This window comes from Benincasa hispida, chromosome 12 (assembly GCF_009727055.1).
Source record: "Benincasa hispida cultivar B227 chromosome 12, ASM972705v1, whole genome shotgun sequence".
Lineage (NCBI taxonomy): Eukaryota > Viridiplantae > Streptophyta > Magnoliopsida > Cucurbitales > Cucurbitaceae > Benincasa > Benincasa hispida.
In genome coordinates this window covers 37,777,365-37,798,301 of record NC_052360.1, presented here as the reverse complement: position 1 = coordinate 37,798,301, position 20,937 = coordinate 37,777,365, and positions in this window count along the sequence as shown.

Below are 20,937 nucleotides of genomic sequence, written 5' to 3'. Positions count from 1 at the left end.
TATTCGGCGCATCAGTCAGGAATTAAAGCCATCCCATCTGAGCAATCATAAGAGAGAAGCCACCTTCACCCTGGAGATCTATAAATACCAAAGGCATCCTTCAGAAAAAGGGGTTCACCAGTTCGAGAAATTCATAAGTTCGGATCAATTAGATTAGCACGTCTTTGTCCATAGTTTTTTCTTTTTATTTTACGGCGGAGCAAGAGAAGAGTAAAGACGCCGGAGATCGCTCAAGGCAACTCAAGAGATAACCTTGAAGCGTAGAAGCAGAGAGCAGGCCGACTCTCGTGAGAGCGAGATTATCATTTGAACATGAGTAGAAAAACAGTGTCAAAGCTTGGGTAGCAAGAGATTGCTACCATGCTCTTTATTCTATTCTTGCATTGTTATTTTGTACTTCATCTTTATATTTATACAATGGAAGTTCTTATTCTACATCTGTTCACTCTCTTCGCACGTATGAGTAGCTAAACTAGTCGAATGGGTTGAGAAGAACTATGCTAACATGACTTAGAAAGTTCATTGCTTGTGATTATCTTGTGTTATGCTGTGCCAAATACCCCTTTAGAGCTACTCGAGAGAGAGTCTGAAAAAAGAACCTAAGGCTCGAGAGAGCTAGATTAGAATCTAGACTTGAGAGAGCAAGATTAGAACTGCATAAACAAGATGTAGGGACTTAGAGATAAGCTCTGCTTGTCAACATGCATCGCATGCATCCTAGAGATAGGAATGATATTATGTGGTCGCCTTATTTGTGTGTGTCATTTTGTCATTGCATAAATAAGAATAGAGGCTTATGTGTAGGTCGTATAGACTTATTGCATATATCGCATATGTTCTAACCTTAGAAGTCGTGGCATTCGCATCGACAGGTGGTTTGCTGTTGTATGCATGTTGCATGATCGCATAGCATGAACGCATCCTAGGAAGTGTTAGTCGAAACTTTTCTCAACTTGTTCACCGCATACTCATCGCATCTTTCGTTTATTCAACTCTTTTCAAATCCCGCCGCATTTGTTTATTTTTCATTACCGTAAATAACAACCTCAACAACTAACGATTTATTTGGTTACCGCAAGGTTTTTCTAAAAATTACCACCGCAACCTATTTTCCAAAGTCCCTGAGTTCGACCCAGGACTTACCAGGAAACTCAGTGGATTTTACACTTGGATTTCACTGAGAAAACTTGAGTGCTTAACGCATTTTCATCATCGCATTTCATCCACAATTTCACATCATAAAATAACGCATCAAGTTTTTAACGCCGTTGCTGGGGACTTGGCAGCTAATTGTTTGTTGAGTTTTGTGTCTCTACAGGCAAACTTTTTATCTTGGGAGTATTGCAGCTTGTGCGACCAAGTTGCAAACAATATTGAAGTGTAGGCGATGCACTGAAAGTCAGCATTGAGCCCAAGGTAGAAGGGAAATCAGTCGCAAAAGAGCTGAAGGTAATTCTAAGCACATGGTGGGCAACATGCACCCAACAATTGCCGAAAGTTCCAAAGGTCAGGGCATGATCCTTGACCCGAGCAGTTGGGAGTCATCTCCTACATGGAAGACTCCTTGCGGTGACTACACTCCTATTTTTCCAGGGACGTCTTCTACTTTATCTTTAACTTACTTTCTTAGTATAGGTTATTTTTATTTTCATTGTTATTTTGGATATATGGCTGCTTCCTTGGGTGTGGTACGTTTGCTCTTGTAGGTGCAACAATAAGTCTCCTCGGTTCGTAGAAAAACGGAAGAATTCCTCTCCTCCTTCAACGCATGGCTTCAATCGCGTGAATTCCAACGCATGAGCACATGCGTTGTTCGGCCTAAGGTCTTTTCTTGTTATCTTGTATGCCTTATCCTTTTGAAATTCTTTCTTTCCCGATTGCGTTGTTTTGCGATGTTTCTATGATGGTACGATAATTCACCGCATCTTCTAACTAATCAACGCAAGGCGTTCTTTACTTTTATTAGCTTCTTCAAATTTTGAAAGTCTTAAGTTTTATTTTATGCAAACTTGTGTTCAAACATTTATTATCGCATTCTTGTAATTTTGTTTTTAGCTTTGCGGTGAGAACGATGCCAACCTCTAAGTTTGGGGGTGGCAACGGTCTCGGAGAATTGCGTTCATTATATTGCGATCATTTGAAAAAAAAAAAGGCGAGTTTTTTAGAATAATAATTCCACTGTCAACGCAATGGGGAAACCCATGTTGTTAAGAGTTAAGCTGTGAAAGGAATTTTCTTGAAGTTGGATGTCCACATGACACACGTGGGGGCAAGCCAAAATGAAGGCAAGTCGCCAGGATCAGGGCATAAGCGCAACTCCTCTGTCCGACGCAAGCCAAATCAAACGAGACAAGAGTTGAGTTGAATATGGAATGCAACCAAAGTTGGATGCCCGCATGATACACGTGGGGGTAAGCGAAAACGAAGGGCGTAACCAGGTTCAACGCCGCATTTGAATAAGTCATCACAAATTTTTGAACTGTTTTGAACGAACAAAAGCTAAACACAAAGTTGCGGTGAATGAATAAAATGTTTTTGAGCAAAGGTTTACTGGACCTAAACTTAGAAAATATCTTTTTGAAGAAGCAACCAAAGCGGAGGAGAGCATTTCGGTGATGGTCAGAGGTTTGTGTAAACTATATTTTGAGAAGTTGGTCATCGCAAAGGAAAGTATGAAGGTGAGTTAGAATTTCTTAAGTATAATGCATGCTTGAGGACAAGCAGGATTTTAAGTTTACGGGTGTGATGACATGCAGAAATGCATGTCATTTTTGGCCTTTTACTTAGAATTATGAAGGTTGTTAAGCAGAATATGCAACAATCATGCTAGGAATTCATGAGAAAATGAGCTTGCGTCGATCAGCATTAAAGAATCTTGGCTAACCCGTTATTATGTGTTATTATGCATTCAATGTTCTATTTTTGTAGCTAATACAAGAAGTGGACGCAAACGCGGAAACCAGACCATTTTGTCATTGCATAAATAAGAATAGAGGTTTATGTGTAGGTCCTATAGACTTATCGCATATATCGCATGCGTTCGAACCGAGATGTGGTTTACTGTTGTATGCTTGTTGCATGATCACATAGCATGAACGCATCCTAGGAAGTGTTAGCCGAAAATTTTCTCAACCCATTCACTGCATACTCATCGCATCTTCCGTTTATTCAACTATTTTCAAACCTCACCGCATTTTTTTATTTTTCATTTTCCGCAAACAAAAACCTCAACATCTATCGATTTATTTGGTTACCGCAAGGTTTTTCTAAAAATTACCACCATAACCTATTTTCCAAAGTCCCTAGCTCGACCCAGGATTTACCAGGAAACTCAATGGAGTTTATACTTGGATTTCACTGAGAAAACTTGAGTGCTTAATGCATTTTCATCATCGCATTTCATCCACAATTCCACATCATAAAATAACGTATCATAGGGCCTTTTGTTCAAGTCCCGAAGACACCACTTATGGGAACACACATCTACTTACCCTATAGTTGGGAATGAGGAAAATCCATATTGTATTATTATGTTCTCAGCTCCCTACTCGATATTGTCCCTAAAATGGTAGACATATTGAGTCGGCGAACTGACCACTCTTGAAGGGGGGATCGAACCTTGCAGCGGAAGTATTTTGTTAGAATGCCTTACATCCCAAAAATCGATTTTATATTAAACAAAATCATTATAAAAAACAGAATATATAAACATGTAAATTAGCATACATTAGGAAAAAGATTAGAACGACTCATACCTTTGTCAATTCTCAAGTACCACGAATAATCCTCTCCAAGTTCAACGAACGGATCTCCAATGATTTTGATCACAAAAAATTTCTTGAACAATCTCGAACGCTACTACGAGAGTAACCTCGTTATTCTTTGGGATTCCAATAGAGGAGTAGGTGGTATCCAACTATTAGGAGAGGTTGAGGAGAAAAAGATTTTGGAGAACAGAGAGGATTTTCTTTATGCATTACTACAAAATCTACATTATTTGACACTTGTAGTTTTTAATTACTTGACATTTCTTTGGAAAAAAAATGTCAAGTAATGATCTTTTAGAAAAAAAAATGTCAAGTAAAAGGGTTAAAAAAATGGAGATTGTCGGAATGTTTTGGATATTTTCACGCGAACTATTACTTGACATGTTTTTCGTGTCAAGTAATATAAGGTCTTGCTTGACACGTTTTTCGTGTCAAGTATAAGAAGCTCTTACTTGACATATTTTTCGTATCAAGTAAACTATAAAAAATAATATTTTTTAATCTTCATTTTTTGTTTTCCTCCTTCCCCATTTTCATTATCCTCTCAAATTTGGTTGCGCTTCTACCAACTATCAAATAAAATATAAAAAATAATTAACTTATTATTTCCTCTTCCTCGTTTTCTCTATCGCAACCCCCTCCCCTTGAAACCCTCTCTTCGCAGCAGTCGTTCCCTATCCCTTCCCCCACTCTTCCCTTCCCCGTCATCGGCAACCATACAACCAACCTTTGTTTGTCAGTGTTGCAAATTCGTCCAGATCTGTCCCCCTCCCCCCCATTCATCAGTCCTCTACCAAATCTGCACCAGACGCCTAACCTCGTGTGGAGGTCTGCGCCAGATACCCAACCATTCAGATCCATGCTCTGATTTGCTATGAAATCGGCAAGGCTCTACAGTAAGTTTTCTTTAGTGTTTGTGATAAGCTTGAGTGATTTACAAATTTCCAGTGAAGCCTGCATCTGCGTTCTTTGATTCTTGTATTAGAGTTTGAGACATTCTACTCTATTTCATTTTCAGTCTATTAGAATTTTATCGAGTATGCAATCTGATTTCTATTAGTAAATTTTTCTTTACTGTCGTTTGTACTAAGTTTGTAGTTTATTTGAAATTTATCGAGTATGCTATCTGATTTGATTTCCTCCGAATTTGGCAAGGATTTGTAGTCAGTTTTCTTTAATTCTATTTCATTTGCAACACATTAGAATTTTATCATGTTTTTTCTCAGTTTTCTTATGCATGTGGGATGTAGTGTTGGATCAACCAATAATTAACCAGTTTTCTCAGTTTTCTTATGCGTTTTGTAACCAGGGAAGAATCCAGGGCAGATGGGACTGATACTAGTAAATACCCATCTTCTTACTATAGCTCTCCAAGGTTTTCCGATGGACCTTCCAAGGAGGTAGGTTGAAAAATTATTTTAATTTTCTAAAGAACTTGGCTATTTCTTCTATTAGAAGTATATTTTCTCTTGATCTATTTCTTACCAATACACCGTGTTTAGTAGCTAGACCCGTATATGCAGAGCATGTACATCTTTTTATTTTCTTAAATTTATTTTCTTCAATGTTATCTTGTCTCTTTGGTTCCAGATGACAATTCATGTTTAGAATCCGATGGCCTATTATTCTCTTTCAGCTCAAGGAAGATATCTCAGTCCATGGTAGCGATGAAGAGGTTGATGATCCTTAAGATCTTGGAAGCGATGAAGAAGATTTTAGTGAAGATGGTGACAAACAGATTCATGAAGAGGTATCATGTAGTTCTATGTACAAGAACTATTAGTTAAATATGTTTCAAAGCATGGTGTTCAAACTTTTTTTTTTTTTTACTTCTCCTAGGGGACTTTTGCTACATGAGTATCCAATATAACTTGTTCACATAGCATCATTCACTTACTTTGTTTTGTGCAAGTTTGAATGCATATTGATGTTGTTTAGTAATCTACCTCATGCTTGATATGGTAGTTAAGCTTTAGAAGAATTCCTGTATGGAATTTGAATTTGAAAATTTTACATGATGGTACTTTAATTTTTTGGTCAACAAGTAGGCTCAGTCGATGAAGAGTTGAAAAAAATCAAATGAAGAATATGATGATCTGGCAATGTTGGAATGCATCATGGTTACTAGTTGGAAGACGACATGAAGAGTAAGCATGGCTTGCCTGACCCTTAGTTCTTGATCTTTAGACTTCAAAGCTCAATGTATAGATTAAATAATATACTTTGTTGAGAGATTACTTATTAAACAATTTGTCACTTTTGTGTTTGTTGAAAGTTGAGTTTTGTACACAAAAACAATAGTTGAGATTTTATTTTGTACATGTACATGTCAAAGAGAAATATTGTTATAATTTGTGAGGAGTGTTCATATGAAAGAGGTCATAGTTGAACATATGGAATTTTTAGTGAATATATTAAGTTGATAGATCTTAAATGTATAATGTTTATTTAGTTGATATAATTGTATTGTTGGAATATAAGGTAGAAAATGAGAATATCAATTGGGGCATTTAATTTGAAAAAAAAAAAAAGACATATACTTGATAAATAAAAAAATGCCAAGAGTTATCATATATGATATGTAATCAATGTCAAGGATCAATAAACTTGACATTCTACCAATATCAAATGTATTATCTTTCTTGACACGAAAATTGTATCAAGAAACATTTATCTTGACATTTTTTAGGAGTCAAGTTATCACACTATACTTGACAATCGAATACTTGACGCTTTTAAAAGTGTTAGCTATACCCTTTACTTGACATTGGAAAAACGTCAAGTAATCCAATTTTTGTAATAGTGATGGCTTAAAGAAAATTGTGCACAATAACACTCAGGTATTGTGTATTGTCAGTCTTTTTCTTTGGTATAGAATGTGTGTCTGCCAAAAGGCCATAGGGAGGTCTTTATATAGAGAAGGGTCGAGCCCCTTTCCTAATATTTTCTTTTTTTATAGTTTGTTAAATAACACTTATTTAATTAATTATTCCAGTTAAATAACACTTATGTAATTTTAATTTGTACAATAATTAAATAACTATTTATACATTAAACTCAATTTAATGTATATATTTAATTATCATATACATCTCATGTATATGTGCAAAACCTCTCTATTAATTAATTCTTTTATAATCTAATTCACTTGAATTAATTAATTTTAATCTTATTCAAATATTACTTTCAATTTAAGTATAGATCATATCCATAATTAATTATATGTTAATCACATTAATATATAGTTTCCTTAAATTAACTTGAACAATTCAAATTATCTCTGTATCCTCTAGTGAGCTAACGAGTGGACCTAGTAGACTTGTCGATCAGAAACTCCAACGATATGAGATTAATTGGTTAAACTCATTAACCAAATTAATCAATATTTGTTAACTGTGGATATACTCCACTAAAGACCTATAGCTGCACTCTTCTCACTATAGATATATTTCTATGTCCATAGATACAGATTAATACCAATAAGTTAGTCCTTCAAAAGTGTTCATAATTCTAACTAGGTAAAATTCTCGTTTTACCCTTGGGTTATCTCTGACTCCTTAAGTACCAGTGTTTCTCTAATGAACAACCTGTTTATGGTCCAACCAAGAAACAGAAACCCTTCTCAGGCCAACGAAAGGGTAGGGCTCTTTGTTCAAGTCTCAGAGACACCACTTAAGGGAACACTCATCCGCTTACCCTTAAGGCAGGAAGGAGTGAATTCCAACTTGAATTATTATGTTCCCAGCTCCCCACTCGGTCTTGTCTCTAAAACGGTAGGCTTTTTGGGTCAAAAATTTGGCCACCCTCACCCATACAATCTGAAAGACAATTCCTCATGAACAGGAGTTCATAATATACTCAAGATTAAGACTAAGTTGCCCAGGTCATCCTAATGAAATGGAAACCTAACTAGTCAATGATGTTACATCTAATGGTTACTATTTCGTGGTCCAGTCTTATGCAAACTCATTACATAGGATACCCCTACTCATGTGTCACCTAAATAAACGTGTTGGATCATTACTTTTGTATCAAATACAAAGCGGGTCGTATCCATAGTGTTACAAGGATAAGGTACTCAACCTTATCCCTATACTGTAGACCTTTTAGGCTATATCTTGAACATGGATCATTACTTTTGTATCAAATACAAAGCAAGTCGTATCCCTATATGTACCCAGCCTTATTGAATTTAGGATCATTAAGAAAAAATAGACAACAATACAAATAATAACATTTATTTATTTAACATCCATAACTCTTTATTGATTATGGTCAATTAACAACATTTACTATCTACGAGTTTTAGGGCATAAAACTGAACAACTCTCACCCATACAAATTAAAAGGCAATCCTTCATGAACAAGAGTTCATAATAGACTCATGATTAAGACTAAGTTTTCTAGGTCATCCTATTGAAATAGAAACATAACTAGTCAAAGGAGTTACATCTAGTGGTTACTATTTCGTGGTCCGGTCTTATGCAAACTCATTGCATAGGATACCCCAACTCACATGTCCCCTACACGAACATGTTGGATCATTGCGTTTATATAAATAAAAAATAGGTCATATCCATTGTGTCACAAGGATAAAGGATAAGTTACCCAACCTTATCCTTATATTATGGACCCTTTAGGTTGTATCTTGAAGTTTGATCCTTGTATGTCTCTGAAGGAACCAATGAAGGTCCTTGAGAGGAAGCATGGGATCGGACCAATTACCCAAATTTTACAGAATATAAATTTTATAGAAAAAACATACAGATTAATCATTTAAAAGATAATTGCAGCATGCTTAAAACAAAGATTACAGAAAAGAAAAAGGATTTAAGAAACCTTACCCTTGAATAACTCTTCTTCATGAGATTCCTTCTCCGAATCTTGTCACGAACAATCTGGAACCCTCTAATCGTCAATGAGGACACCACTACGAATGTTACTTCTATATTCTTTGAGTGAGAATCCAGCATTTTTGTGGGGTCTGGCTATTCTGGAAAAGAGAGATTTTTAAAGATATGAGAAGAAGTGACACAGATTATCTCATAACGTTTCTATGTATCACCCTTGTGAAAAACCCACACGAAGAAGAAGAAAAACCTCTTTTATCTTCTCCACTACCACGTTTTAGAGAGAAAAGAGAGGGGGGAGGGGGGTGGGAATTACAACTCCCTCCCAAAATGATTTTTAAAATAAAATTAAATTTATTTATTTTCATAAATAAATTTAATATATATATATTTATATTATAACTATCTTATCATATAATATATATTAAACTATATGTTATATCAAATATAACACATAACATGTAGTTTCTATATCGTCTCAAATATAATATAACCTCACCAATGGCATTTAATATAAATCTCATTTATATTAAATTTAATTATGTGAATCAAATTCATATAATTAATATTTGAATCATATTCAAATATTTATTTCCTCCAAAAATAAACTTTATATTATAATGTATCAAAATACATTATAGTAATTATATCATATATAATAAGATTAAATTAATTATATCACATATAATTAATTCTCTCAATTAATTTGACCAATTCAAATTAATCCAAAAATCGATTCTCAATATATCTCGTTGAGCTACAAAGAGGACCTCATGGACCTTTAGCTTGAAGCTTCAACGATACGTGAATAATATATTAAACTCCTTTAAATTATTCACTATCCATTAATTGTGGGACACTCCACTAAAGACCGATAACTGCACTTTTCGCACTACAAATATATTTCTATGTCCATTAGATATAACCAGTCAACAGTATAATGACCCTTCACAAATTGCTCGTAAGTACAACTATGCTAAAATTACTGTTTTACCCATGTAGTTACATCTAACTTCTTAAGTACCACAAATCTCTCTAATGAACAGTAAATCATAGTCCAACTATGACCAAACCCCTTTCAGGCTAGGAGAAGGTGTGGCGCCACATTGTTCAAGCCCCAAAATCAACATTTAAGGGAGCAATTTATCTATTTACCTCAACATTGGGGAAGGAGTGAATTCTTTCTTGTGTAGTTATGTTCCTAGCTCCCCAATCAGATGAATCCCTAAAATGGTATGCTTGTTGAGTTTGTGATCTAGCCACTCTTACCCATACAAATCAAAGGATAGCCTTTATAGACAAGAGTTCACAACTCACTCAGAATTCAGGTCATGTTACCTATGGTTATCTTGGTGAAATGAAAATCTCTATCATGAATGCCGTTATATAATGAGACTAAACCTTTTATGGTCCGGTCTTATACAAACTCATTTGTATAGAATATCCTTACTCACATGTCTCCACATGAATGGTCATGATCAGATCATTTGTAGCACTTTACAATAATTGTAACATCTATTAAGCGGGCCATATTTGTAGCACTTTACTACAGACCATTTAGGTTATCATTTAAACATGATCCACCTGTATATCTCTGCATACATGTTTAAGCTACAAGATAACCTTAGATATTAGTTTATTGGTTTATGGTTAATGCAACTAACTTTGAAATAAAACATAACATGATTGATGCAACTAACTTTGAAATAAAACATCACATATTTTTTATATAAATAAAATGTTTGTACAATACAATTACAAACTATGGAACCATACGAGATTTAGGGCATCAACCCCAACAATCTTCTACTTGACCTAAAGCTAATGGGGTGTACAATGTAAAAGTCAAACTAATGTACAAAATACACAAACAATAAACTAGGGCATAACACAGCCAGTACAAATCCCGCTTGCCCTAGTCTATACGTGGCATGTTCCATAGACCCATACTCTGCAGGTGACCCTCAAACAGCATAGTCATGAGGGACTTTGTAAATGGATCAGCAACATTGTGCTCTAAAGTTATCTGCGTGACAATCATGTCCCCTTGATGCTCAATCTCTCGGATGAGATGATACTTCCGCTCTATGTGCTTCCTACACTTGTACCTCCTAGGCTCTCGAGAATTAGCCTCAACACCACTATTATCAGAATAAAGTGTGATAGGCTTTGACATGTCAGGAACAACTTCCAAATCAGTCAGAAACTTTCTGAGCCAAACAACTTCCTTAGCAGCATCACAAGTTGCTATGTACTCAGCCTCCATGGTGGAGTTAGCAATGTACCCTTGCTTGGTGCTCCTCCAGACTACTGCTCCTTCTTTAAGAGTGATCGATGATCCTGATGTGGATTTCCTAGTGTCCTTATCATCTGAAAATCAAAGTTTGTGTATCCTGTAAGAATTAGATCCTTAGAACCATACAGAGCATGTAGCCCCTCGTTCTCCAAAGATACTTGAGGATATTCTTAATAGCGGTCCAGTGATCATATCCTGGATTAGACTGATATCTGCTGACTATCCTCACTGCATAGCTGATGTCAGGTCGAGTACATAACATCGCATATATTAGGCTGCCAATAGCCGATACATATGAGATCTGTCTCATTTTCTCAACTTCTTGAGGTGTTCTTGGACATTGTTCCTTAGACAATATAACTCCATGCTTGAAAGGTAGCAAACCTCTCTTGGAGTTTTACATCGAATACTTGACAAATATTTTGTCAGTGTACAATGCTTGAGACAGAGCTAGCATTTTGTTCTTTCGATCTCTAAAGATCTAAATTCCCAGAACAAATCGAGCCTCTCCAAAATATTTTATTTGGAATTGGGTCGCTAGCCAATTCTTAACATCAGTCAGTAGACCCACATCATTCCCAATGAGTAGGATATCGTCTAAATATAACACTAGGAAAGCTACTGAACTGTTGATGATCCTTTTTTATACATAAGGCTCATCAACATTCATCATTAACATTTTTATCAAAGCCATAAGATTTGATTTCAGTATCAAACCTTATGTTCCAAGATCGAGAAGCTTGTTTCAGTCCATAAATGGACCAATTAAGACTGCAAACCTTTTGCCCTTGACCTTGGTTTATGAATCCCACGGGTTGCTCCATATAAATGGTCTCTTCAAGATTGCCATTCAGAAAGATAGTTTTGACGTCCATTTGTCAAATCTCATAGTCATAATATGAGGCAATAGACAGGAGGATCCGGATAGACTTGAGCATGGCAATAGGTGAGAAATTCTTCTCATAGTCGACTCCCTCGACTTGGGTATAACTTTTTGCCACTAGCCTAGCCTTAAAGGTTTGCACCTTCTCATCAGCACCTCATTTTCTCTTATAGATACATTTACAACCTATAGGTTTAACCCTATCAGGTAGATCTACAAGATCCCAAAATGAATTGAAGTACATCGACTCCATTTTGAGATCCATAGCTTTGATCCGCTCATTTTTGTCAACATCTTCCATTGCCTTCTTGTAAGACAATGGGTCCTTAACATCTCCGTCAGCTACCATAGCTAGGATTTTCGTTAAACCTATGTAACATATAGGTGGATTCATAACCCTCCCACTGCGTCAAGGTTCCCTCAACACTTGAGGCGGATTTGACCTACTAGATGATCCGACTTCAACAACTTTTGTTGAGGTGTTGGGTTCTTTAACAACTCTTGTTGAAGATTCAGTAGTTTCTTTGGAAAGTTCATTCAACACAACTTTACTACAGGGTTTGTGCTCCCTTATGTGGTATTCTTCTAGAAAAATAGTATTTGTCGATACAAACACTTTATCTTCTTTAGGGTCGAAGAAGAAACCACCTCTGTTTCCTTTGTGGTAGCCTACAAATAGATACAATTTTGAACGAGATTCCAGTTTCTTGGAATTTGCCTCAAGCACATGTGCTGGGCAACCCCAGATTCTGAAATGACGTAAACTAGCTTTATGAACTAACACTTTTGAATGGAATGCAGTTCAAAATATACGCTGCAATCTCTACTGCATAGTGCCAAAACGAGTCAGGTAAGGAAGCGTATCTCATCATAGACCAAACCATGTCCAACAGGGTTCGATTTCTTCTTTTTGATACATCATTCTGCTGAGGTGTACGAGATGCTAAGGGTTGGGATACGATTCCATGTTCTATCAAATAGTTGTTGAATGTTAAATCTATAAACTCTCTACCTCGATCTGATGGAAATGTCTTAATTATTTTATTTAATGCATTTTCAACGTTTGCCTTGAACTCTATGAACTTTTCAAAGGATTCAAACTTATGTTGCATTAAATAAAAATACTCATATCTTGAATAATCATCAGTAAAGGTGATGAAATACTCAAACCCTTCTCTTGCTTTTACATTCATCGGACCACAAAGGTCTGAATGTACTAGTTCTAAGGGTTCTTTGGCCTTGTGATCTTTTCCAGTAAAGGGTCTTTTAATCATTTTGCCTTTAAGGCATGACTCACACACAAGTAAAGAATTTTCTTCTAACTCACTCAGAAGTCCATTCTTCACCAACCTCTCAATCCTATTGAGATTGATGTGTCCAAACCTCAAGTGCCAAAGTTGGGCATTTTCTTTAGGTGAAATTTTAAGCTTTTTATGTTGAGTTACCGCAGTTTTAAACATTTTAGTGTTATGGAGGGCTTTAGTTACTAACGATCTTAGCACATAAAGGTTGTTTTGTAGTTTAACAGAACAAATATCAACGCTATTTTTTCAAAATAAACACTTTATTTACATGGAAGTTGATACAATAAGAATGTTCAAGTAAACATTTTATAGAAATTAGGTTCCATTTTAAACATGGAACTACATACACATTTTCTAGTAAAATGAATTTATTCTGTAAAGTTAGCTGGAGACCTCTCACTGCCACAGTTGAGACGACGTGCCTAGTTCCAACCCGCATCTTCATCTTACTAGCTTTTAGTTGCTGCTAGGAACTAATGCCCTAAAATAAAGAACAAACATGGTTAGTGGCGCAAAAGTCTATAATTCAAGCAGAATCATCATTCTCCACTAAACATGTTTCCAAAACAAGCAAACCACATTTACCTTGCTTGGCCTTCTTCTTTTCTGCCAAGTACTTGGGATAGTTTCTCTTCTAATGTCCCTCCTGGTTGCAATGGATCCCTTTGCAACCTTGGCTTTCTTACTATTTTGGGCAGCAGCTGGTGGATTAGCTTTCCCCTTTTCACCTTTCTTCTTCTTCCACTTTTTGGTGCCAAAGGAAGAAGGTATAGAGTTTGTCCTAGTGGTCGAACCTCTGTGGAACTTCTCAGAGGAAGAAGCAACATTTGCCTCACCCTTTTGTTCCTTGCTTTTCATCAAGGATTGGAAGGTTTGTAGCTCGTTGAGCAAAGTGGTTAGGTTGTAATAAATCTTGTTCAAAACAGCATTGCTACGGAATTGTAGGAAACTTTCAGGTAAAGATTCAAAAATGATGCTAACCTGGCTGGCTTCATTGATGACAAACCCATTCCTCTTTGCCACGTTGAAGTGGACCATCATGTTGAGAACATGTTCCCAAATAGATGCCCCTTCTTGCATAGGGGCATTGAAGATGTGTTTGGGAGCGTCATGCCTGAGTTGTGTGGACGATTGTTTGAACATTCCCCTCAGGACTCCATGATCTCACGAGCTGTGAGCATGGGCTCATGCTTCTTGGCCAAGACTTCGGAAAGGCTTGCCACGATGTACACTCGAGCCTTCTCGTTTGTCCGTGTCCAACGTTCGTATGCTTCTCGAACATTTTGAGCACCATTAAGAGTTGGAATGGGAGGACAGTCCTCCATAAGGAAAAAATGAAGGTCATCGATTATAAGGATTGTGTTGATCATGTTTTTTCAAGAAGTGTAGTTTTCGCCCATTAATTTATCAGCAACGAGTAAATTTAGGGTAGCGAATGTCATTGTGAAATAAATTTGCTGAAACCATACAAATTATTTATTATTAGTCTATTCCCAAAAAACCAACAAGATAACCAATCAATTTTAGCAATTTTAACAATTCTTGTAAGTGTAACCCCTCATTTTAGGTCCTAAAGTTCTGTCCCAATGAGCCAAGCGTAGGGAAAAACCAGTTAGGACATGAAACTAAAACAATCCATTGCTGGAGTTTGAATAAAGCGTCGTGCAAAAATGACATCATTTAGGGGGACACCCACAGTGTCATGAGGCCATGTATGAAACTTTACTTCAAACTAATGAGAGAGAGCGAGGGGTGTATTATAACACGTCCCGCTACCACTTACTATAAACCCTCTCTCCATTCACCTTGATATTGATCTATACAAATGTCAGCTGTAGGGGTACCCATGGTGCCTCGAAGCCAAGTATAGATATCACGGTGTGGATTTTAAGGAGAAACGTGAAGAGGATGAAATGAAGTATCATATATCTCATTTTTCTCCCACTGAGCATTTTACCTAGGGTGAATTAACTTGTCTAAAAACAACACTTACCTTTGGATAGTTCAAACAATTTTGATTAACGTCTATTAAACTCTTTAACAAACTTTAATCAAACTTGCATGCTTATAACAAATCTATCTAATTCACCTTTCCAGATCAACTCCCAGGTAGGGGTGTTACGTTTCCGTCAGCTTAAATACCCAGCCTAGACAGAACTAGCCTTAGACAAAAGGTCCCTTATAGATACATTTGTTACAATATTTAATCTTTTAATAAAGCTCTATTTAATCCTATTAAACCGACTAAAAGATTAAACTTAAATTTATAATTTCATTAGAAAAGTGATCTTAGGTCTATGTGAATAATATTTTTAAACAATTTTATAAGATGATTTTTAACCTAAGGTTTGCATGTAACTCTGAATTATTGATTTGAATTTCTAATTTCATTTTTTTATAATAATTATAAACAAAAGAACTGAATTAAAACTATACATTACATGCTTTGACATACTTTAGTAAATTATAACATTTATAAATTAACCTAAAATAGTGTCATGCTTCATGCAATTTCATCTCATTACTAACATATATAACATTTATATAATAAAGTAGTGAAACATACTATAGCATACATCCATACATACATTGAACCATATATTATAACAATTATAATGTAAATGATGCATGGATGTGCTATTAATGCATGCATGCATATAAAATTAAATCATGCATATACATATATTATAACACTTATAATATAAATGGTGTATGAAATTAAATTCACAACCTATGGTGGGATTTAATACTATATGACATATATATAAGATTAAATCATACATCACACGTATAATAGTAAAAGCAATTAACGGACCAAGATTAGACTCCTAAAAAAAATAAAAATTGACTAATACAAATTAAAATTCATCCGGTTCAAAACAAGTGACCAGGTCTTGAGTCACTCGACCTGAACCGCCCAGCAATGATCACCCACATCCATCCCATAACAACGAACATCCAATGCCATGCCAAGCCATGATCGTATAGTGCTATTACACAGCAACGATAGCACATGATAGCAAAAACTATCGCATAGCCTTGATTGCATAATGCTATCGCATAGCCACGATCGCATAGTGTTATTGCATAGCAACTCACGTCAATTTCCATCGCATAGCGGGAATCGCCTAGCAACAAACGAACAAACTATCTTGTTTTTCCAAAGTGGACTTCGTTTTCTCTAGAAAACACATCGAGGACAACATGAACAACTCAAAACTTTAAATACAAATTCGATGCATTTAAACACCCCAAAAACATGGGCCCTTACAAACCAAATTGTAAAAGGAAAGCGATAAATCTAAACAGTTCAATCCTGAAAACATCCAATAATTGCAAAATAATACATTCCACAGAACATTCATCACATGAATAACAAAATGAAAAATCCATGCTCATATGTCTCCACGTGAATGATTAAGATCAGATTATTTGTAGCACTTTACAACAATTGTAACATCTATTAAGCGGACCATAATTGTAGTGTCACCAGGATAAGGTATCCAGCCTTATCCATCTACTACAGACCATACTCGTAGTGTCACTAGGATAAGGTATCCAGCCTTATCCATCTACTACAGACCATTTAGGTTATCACTTAAACATGATCCACGTGTATGTCTCTACATATATGTTTAAGCTACAAGATAACCTTGGGTGTTAGTTTATTAGTTTATGGTTAATGCAACTAACTTTCAAATAAAACATCACATATTTTATTACATAAATAAAATGTTTGTACAATACAATTACAAACTATTAGACCCTACCAGATTTAGGGCATTAACCCTAACAGTCTCCACATATACTTCAAGACTCACAACATAGCCTAGGAGGTTAGTTTATCAGATTTAAGATTATTAAGACAAAATGAATTCAACACAATCAATAACACTTATTGATAAAAACATCGATAACTCTTTAGTGATGATAGTCGATTATTTACATTTTCTATTTACGAGTTTTAGGACATAAAACCCAACAATAAATACATTTGTTACAAATTTAATCTTTTATGCAAAACTAATTTAATCCTGTCAAATTGAATTAAAAAGATTAAACATATTTCTAATCATATTAGAAATATTGTTAACATAGGTCTAATTGTGTAGTCAATTTTAAATTATTTAAAATTAATTTAACCTATATTTGCATGCAACTCTTTACTATATATTTTCATTCTCATTTCATTTAACTTATAACTATTTTAAAGTTGAATGAAATAATTAAAAACTATAGATGCATCTAATGACATACTTTATATAATTATAACAATTATAATTCACTAAAGTGGTGTCATGCATCATGTATTCTCTTTTTCATTAAATTACATACATAACAATTATATAATAAGGTAACGGAAAATAAAGAATATCCATCCATACATCTAAACTATATATTATAACATTTATAATATAAAGGATGCATGGAAATGTTATTTATGCATGCAGTCATATTTTATAACATTTATACAATATGATGCATGAGCATGCATGTATCATGCAACTTTATAATATAACATTTATATTAAAAATGATGCATGAACAAATGTATATCCTATGGTGGGATTTTTCTATATGACATACATTATGACATATACAATAATAAAAATAATCATACATCACATGCATAATTAAAAACAATAATTTGGATCGGGATTGACTTCCTAAAACATTAATTAAATTAATATAACAATAATATTAATTTAAATAATAAGATACATAATTATTACAAATAATAATTAAAAAACAAGAAGAACCGCCGTTTGAATCACTGGAAGCCATGAACTATCAGTCTGGACCGGTCTCGCGCACACACCTCATGTCCAGAGCGTAATGACGCTCGATAGTAACGTCGTTATGCTGGCCTTTTGCTAACCGTAGCGTAACGCTATGCTGCCTGCAGCGTCGCAATGCTCCACGCAACATTGTAATTCTGCAACTGAAGCATGGCAACGCTATACTCACTTTCTTGCAGCGTAAAGCGAGCGTCATTACACTGCAGCCTTATGCTCTAGGGCAGTAAGCCTACTCTACTCGCCCGATCAGCCAAAATTCTCCACTTCTGCTCTGTTTTCTACCAAATCAAAGTCGAAAAACAATCACGAACAACTCAGACTTTGAATTACATACTCGACAATAATTAATTCCGCCCAGAACAATGGGCTCTTTACTTATTGGACCAAAAAAAATAGCAGAATTCTAAATGGTCAATCTTGAAAACATCCAAACGTGCAAAACCCATTCAACATTCATCGATGTAGAATCATAAACCTGCTAGTACTCTGAATTTTGTTCAAAAATTAAAATTAGGACTCAAACCTTGCTTTAATACCAATTGAAAGAGTATGCAAATACCTATCGCGGAAGCATCGAAGTCCAGATTTCGATTCTACAAAACATACAATTATACGAAGGATGGAAACAAGGATTTCTACAATTTAATCAAGCATGCTATTAATACATAAATTGAAGATAGATGAAGAATATTCATCTTTGAAGACCAAATCTCTTCATGTTCCTTTCCAATTCACGTACAGTTCCTTCTCCCACGAACTCACGATCACAGCAACCCAAAATGATGGTGGAAGAAGGAATGAGTGAGGAATTGAAAGAAGAGTTCATTGAAGATGAAATTTTGCAACTTAAAAAGAATTTACAGAAGCCTCAAAATATCAAATTCAAATTAAAAATGTGTGGTTCACTGTTCTCAATGTAGGAAATGTTGGGTTTTATGTCCTAAAACTCGTGGTTTGTAAACAATAAAACTTATTTTGAAAATTCAATAAAGTTGTTATTGAATATATGAATTGCTTCTTTCATTTTAGAAATAAATCCAATAAACTAAAAGATCCATGACTATTGCATGAATACTTGAACTTTATGTAGAAACATAAAAATGGATCAGGTTCAAGTAAATAGTCAAAATGATCTATAGTATATGAATAAGGTTGGGTGTCTTATTTTGGTAACAATATTGGATTCGGCTCACTCTGTAGTTGTTACAAAGAGTTGTAAAGTGCTACAAACGAAGTGATCCTGATTCGTACATATAATGACATGAGGAGTGGGGGCGTCCTGTGCAATGAGTTTGAACAAGATCGGACCACGAAATAAGTCACTCTTACTTTATAACGTTGTTTACTATTTAAGACTGACTATTTCAAAGCGATGACCTAAGTAACTTAACCTGAATCCTAAGCTAACTATGAGCTCCTGTTTATTTGAGATTATCCTTCAATTTGCATGGATGAGGGTTGGCTCAACAGCGCCGACTCAATAAGCCTCCCATTTCAGAGGTAAGACCGGGTAGATAGGTAGGGACATAGGGTGCAAGATGGAATTCACTTCTACCCGCTTTTAGGGATAGTAAAGAGGTTGTTCCCTTAAGTGTTGACTCCAGGTCTTGAACAAGGGGCCCTACCCTCTCATTGGCCCTAGCGGAACATAGGTCTAATTGTGTAGCCAATTAATCTCGGATCGTTGGAGCCCATGATCTGTAGGTCCACGAGGTCCCCCTACTAGCTCACAAATGGATTAGCCTTAGAGTAATTTGAAATGTTCGAATTAGAATTAAGGGAATTAGTAATTATATGTGATATAATTACACGTTTAATTTGGGAATTAAACGAAACTGGAGAATCAATTAATATTTAAATATGATTTAAATATTAAATTCATGAATAGGGATTCATGATGGTGGAATTAGTGTTAAAATAATTTAATATTTTATATTAAATTAATTAAATTAATTAGTTATTAATTATTAATTTTATTAGAAAAATTAATTTTGACTTAATTTTTGTAAAACTAATAATATTTCAGTTTTGATGTTGAATTAAAACACTAAAATTGAAATTTAATTTGAAAAATTCAAATTAAAGAGAAAATGTTGAATTATCTCAAAGTGGGTTTTTCCCACTTTGAATCATCTTTCCATTCAAATCCCGCCTTGATACTCCAAGTAAGAGGTGTAATTCATGCATGAATTCTTTTTGCATAAAAGTCATGTAATATATTCCTCACTTGTGAGTGGAAATCGGGCATGCATTTGGGTGGAATAAGCTGAAAAACTTCAAAGGTTGAAGATAGGTTTTCAGCTGGAAAACCAGAACCTCTCCTCCTTGTTCCCTCAATTCAAACTTATTTTGAGTCTCACAACTCAATCCAAGGCACCAAGAGGATAGTAGGAAAGGTCTTGTGGTGGTTCACAAGCTGATTTGGAGAAGATTTGCAGCTGGAATCGTGATTCAAGTGTTTCTTCAAAGGTATGTCATGAAACCCTCTTCATAGTTTATGGAGCACGCTTAACCCAAAGCCAAAATTAATGAATTAGAATGCTTAATGATCTGTTTTTCTGTCGTTGCATGTTTTCTAACTCTAACAGGAAGTATACGTTGACTTAGTTGAACCATGTTTGGCTAACAATTTTGCAACCCAATGTCCGCTACAATACAATTAGAGGTTATTTGGGGAATGAAATGTAATCTAAAATCCATGTTTGAATTGAGCGTTTTGGACCCGATTTGTAATACCAAACTCATTCTTTTCCCACGATTTTTTGCTCCATTTTTGTTCCACCCTTGATTCCTCACTCATTCCAACACCCCTCAAATTTCTAGTAATCCTAATTACATTTCAATCTCCCAAACAACCCCTTATCGTACTCCCCATATTTACTAATGCTAACTTTATATAAAAACAACCTTATATCCCTACGTTTTAGGTTACTTTTTAGGTTTGTTCGAGTGCATATTTTGTCGTCTTTTAAAGTGCATTAAATTTTAAATTTAACATATTAGTCAAATAAAACAATTCATTAATGGAAATTTTATAAT